Here is a 5,193-nt window from a genome sequence, read left to right on the forward strand (position 1 = left end):
CACAGGATACTGTTGATGTTGTCCTTCCACACAGGACACTATTGATATTGTCCTTCCACACAGGACACTGTTGATGTTGTCCTTCCACACAGGACAGTGTTGATGTTGTCCTTCCACACAGGACAGTGTTGATGTTGTCCTTCCACACAGGACACTGTTGATGTTGTCCCCCCTCACAGGACAGTGTTGATGTTGTCTTTGCTAATCTTGAGACGGTTTCAGGTTTGGATCCTGCATTGCTGATGATGGATCCCAGGTACAGGAAGTGTTGAACAATTCCTCGCTTCAGTCCATGTTCAGTTCAGGCAATGCTTCATCAACACACACACACACACACACACACACACACACACGCACACACACGCACGCACGCACACATACACGTGTACACACAGTCTTCATCGGTCTGTTCTCTCCTTCGTGTTCAGCATAGAAGTATTTTCTTTGAGAAAAAGAAAAAGAAAGATTGATAATGATAACAAAAGTTTCAGGGGAATAATATCAATAACAATACTCCGACCGTTAAGACAACTAATACTACAACTAAGGATACTACTAATAATGAGCAGAAGAAGTAGTAGTAGTAGTAGTAGTAGTAGTAGTAGTAGTAGTAGTAGTAGTAGTAGTATATTGAATAGAAAACTATGTATCCTGACAAGCAGTGGGAAAGTGTCATTTACTAGCGGAGGACGGTAGTTTTGAATGAACAGAACTACTCACATGGACAATAATCCCTTACTCGGGGATTTACTGCGGGCAACATTTGAAAGGGAACAACGACGAAGATTAAACAGGCAGCCCGCCAAACACACACACACACACGCGCGCGCGCGCGCTCCGCTCTTAATAAGCTCACTGGACAGGCTACCTATTACATAAGCAAAATGGTGTCAGAAAGACGTGCATCGGGACAAATGTTCCCATGTCAGATTTGTCCCTCTTCCGTTTTGTTCTATCTTTATTTCCATCTTTTATTTTGATCTATTTTTATTGTATAACATATTCCTTTTTTTTTCTTTTCTCTGCAGTTATATTGACCACTGCCCACAGCCGCTGACTTTTCAGCCAAATAACAGAGTGACTGTGTTTGGGTTCGTCAGAAATGACAACGACAATATTTATAACTTATTATGATAACGACCACAGCAGCACTCTGTGACACAAGTAATCATGACATCGATCCTCAAAGCAATGACTTCTGTTGACATGCACCTAAAAGCAATGACTTCTATTGACATGCACCTAAAAGCAATGAGTTCTATTGTCACACACCTAAAAGCAATGACTTCCATTGACAAGCACCTAAAAGCAATGACTTCCATTGATATGCACCTAAAAGCAATGAGTTCTATTGTCACACACCTAAAAGCAATGACTTCCATTGATATGCACCTAAAAGCAATGAGTTCTATTGTCACACACCTAAAAGCAATGACTTCCATTGATATGCACCTAAAAGCAATGAGTTCTATTGTCACACACCTAAAAGCAATGAGTTCTATTGTCACACACCTAAAAGCAATGAGTTCTATTGTCACACACCTAAAAGCAATGACTTCCATTGACAAGCAATGACTTCTATTGACATGCACCTAAAAGCAATGGCTTCTATTGACATGCACCTAAAAGCAATGACTTCCATTGACATGCACCTAAAAGCAATGACTTCTATTGACATGCACCTAAAAGCAATGACTTCCATTGACATGCACCTAAAAGCAATGAGTTCTATTGTCACACACCTAAAAGCAATGAGTTCTATTGTCACACACCTAAAAGCAATGACTTCCATTGACAAGCACCTAAAAGCAATGACTTCCATTGATATGCACCTAAAAGCAATGAGTTCTATTGTCACACACCTAAAAGCAATGACTTCCATTGATATGCACCTAAAAGCAATGAGTTCTATTGTCACACACCTAAAAGCAATGAGTTCTATTGTCACACACCTAAAAGCAATGACTTCCATTGACAAGCAATGACTTCTATTGACATGCACCTAAAAGCAATGACTTCTATTGACATGCACCTAAAAGCAATGACTTCCATTGACATGCACCTAAAAGCAATGACTTCCATTGACATGCACCTAAAAGCAATGACTTCTATTGACATGCACCTAAAAGCAATGACTTCCATTGACATGCACCTAAAAGCAATGACTTCTATTGGCACCTCAAGGCAATTTCTATTGACATGCACTTATTATTGACTTCTGTTAACATGCACTTCATAGTATTGACTTCTATTAACATGCACTTCATAGTATTGACTTTTACAGACAAACAGCTCAAAGCAATGAATTTTACTTGCATGCACATCAAAGCAAATGGTTTTATTAACATGTGCAGTTAAGCAATGAGTTCTGCTGACATGCTCCTCAAAGCAATGAGTTGTATTGACATGCTCCTCAAAGCAATGAGTTATGTTGACATGCTCCTCAAAGCAATGAGTTATGTTGACATGCACCTCAAAGCATTGACTTGCACTGACATGCACCTCAAAGCATAGAGCATAGAGTTCGATTGACACACACCTCAATGTTTGTATTCTTCGTGCAGCTCTATGTTAACACATCAGGTTGTTTCACATGCACCTCAGTGCATCTAGTTCCTTGTACATGCACTTCAATGCATTTCTGTGTGTTTCTATATGCACTTCAATGCATTTCTGTGTTTCTTTATGCACTTCAATGCATTTCTGTGTGTTTCTATATGCACTTCACTTCTGTGTGTGTTTCAATGCATGTTCATTTGGAACAATACCTGCATGCATTCCACACATGTAACTGGTTTCACTTCTCGTCCTAAACATCTACTACTGAAACCAGCCATGGTATTATGGCAGCGATTAAAAATAGCGAAAATCATATACTTTAACTAAAGGTGATTTATCATTACCCACATTTTTACCCTCATTTGCCCAGTTTCCCCCAACCCTCCATTCATCCACATCTCCCACCCCTTCTAACCGATAACTCAGATGTATCCATAAATACTTTAACAAAATGTCTTCAATCACCGATATGTGTGACGGGATATTAAACAAAAAATTCCTCCTCTTCCTTCCTTCCTCGTTTTTATGTTCGTCAGCAGCAAGTTTCTGCACGTGGGTTTTGTTTGTTTGTTTTTACGACATGCGTTATGATGGTTTTCAGCTGCACAGCTGCCGTGTCAGCCATACAGTACGTGTGAGGTTTGAACTTGGAGTCTCTTGCTAACTATGTGACTGTTATAATTTTAGAAACACCTTGCAATAAACCACAAACAGTACACCATAAAACACGTAGAAACACTCTTTTTTGTGATTATCAAGAACAAGCAGCAGCTGTGGAAAAAATGCACGCGTGGTAAATTTGCAGTGGGGGGGGGGGGGGCAGTCTGGAGTTCGCACCAGATGTCTAAACACCAGCGTCCTCTTTTTTCTCTGTTTCTCGCTAAAACGTCTCATTTCCGGTTGGCTGTGAAGAAGTCGGCGCGCACAAAAGCCACGTGCCGACCAGGGAGAAGGGCAACGCTGTCGTGTTAGAGAACAACCTGTGGAAACTCCTGGCTTGGGCCAGAGAGAAGGGGAACGCTGTCGTGTTAGAGAACAACCTGTGGAAACTCCTGGCTTGGGCCAGAGAGAAGGGCAACGCTGTCGTGTTAGAGAACAACCTGTGGAAACTCCTGGCTTGGGCCAGAGAGAAGGGGAACGCTGTCGTGTTAGAGAACAACCTGTGGAAACTCCTGGCTTGGGCCAGAGAGAAGGGGAACGCTGTCGTGTTAGAGAACAACCTGTGGAAACTCCTGGCTTGGGCCAGAGAGAAGGGCAACGCTGTCGTGTTAGAGAACAACCTGTGGAAACTCCTGGCTTGGGCCAGAGAGAAGGGGAACGCTGTCGTGTTAAAGAACAACCTGTGGAAACTCCTGGCTTGGGCCAGGGAGAAGGGCAACGCTGTCGTGTTAGAGAACAACCTGTGGAAACTCCTGGCTTGGGCCAGAGAGAAGGGGAACGCTGTCGTGTTAGAGAACAACCTGTGGAAACTCCTGGCTTGGGCCAGGGAGAAGGGGAACGCTGTCGTGTTAAAGAACAACCTGTGGAAACTCCTGGCTTGGGCCAGAGAGAAGGGGAACGCTGTCGTGTTAGAGAACAACCTGTGGAAACTCCTGGCTTGGGCCAGAGAGAAGGGGAACGCTGTCGTGTTAGAGAACAACCTGTGGAAACTCCTGGCTTGGGCCAGAGAGAAGGGGAACGCTGTCGTGTTAAAGAACAACCTGTGGAAACTCCTGGCTTGGGCCAGGGAACCGACTGACGAGAAAAAAAAGGTGAGGTATTGAATGACTGGTGTTATTTGATATGTTTGTGTCATTTCTAGATACTTGATTTTTCTTTTGCTTTAAAAGATTGAAAGCAATAATCTCCAATTTGGTCAGTGTATTATACATAACGTAGTGGTTTTGGAATACTGAAGCAGCACAATCCTGTTTTCAGACAACAAACTGTTAACTCAGTACAGGTAGACAGCAACACACCTGGTATTGTTCACTACACTACAGTAGTGGAATGCAAAGTAGTAAGGTACAGTACAGTACAGTACAGTACAGTGCAGCATGGTACAGTACAGTGCAGTGCAGTGTAATACAGTACAGTGTAATAAAGTACAGTGCAGTGTAGTACAGTGCAGTGTAATGCAGTACAGCGCAGTACAGCACAATACAGTATATGTACAGTACAGTAGCGTGATGCAGATCAGTAAGTTGCAATACCACAAACCCGAAATAACCACCCCGTTCACCCAGCCCCAAGTGGACACCTCTGGTTTGTTTACTGGGAAACGAGTACCCACCTTATACATGTTATGGCATCCACAAATATTTAGACTTTGATTAACTTATTGAAAAGAGAACCGAATAAACAAAACACGGTAGCACTTTAGGATATTTTCAAGGACACCAAGAACTTATAATGTACAGAAAATGCAACGAAAATTGCGATTTTTTTTCACAGTAATTTTTGCCCAACAAAGTGGCATAAGGAAATGGTTGTGACAGTGGATTTGAATGTGTGTGTTGTTGTTGTTGTTGTTTCTGTCTGCAAGTCGATCACGTGACATAAGCTCCGTCATGAATGAGCAGGTAGCGCAACACACCTGCTGCTAATTAAGAACTGTATGCCCTGAAACCATATAGCACATTCCTGTCAGTGTCA

The sequence above is a fragment of the Babylonia areolata genome, chromosome 31 (genome assembly GCF_041734735.1).
Source record: "Babylonia areolata isolate BAREFJ2019XMU chromosome 31, ASM4173473v1, whole genome shotgun sequence".
NCBI classification, from domain to species: domain Eukaryota; kingdom Metazoa; phylum Mollusca; class Gastropoda; order Neogastropoda; family Buccinidae; genus Babylonia; species Babylonia areolata.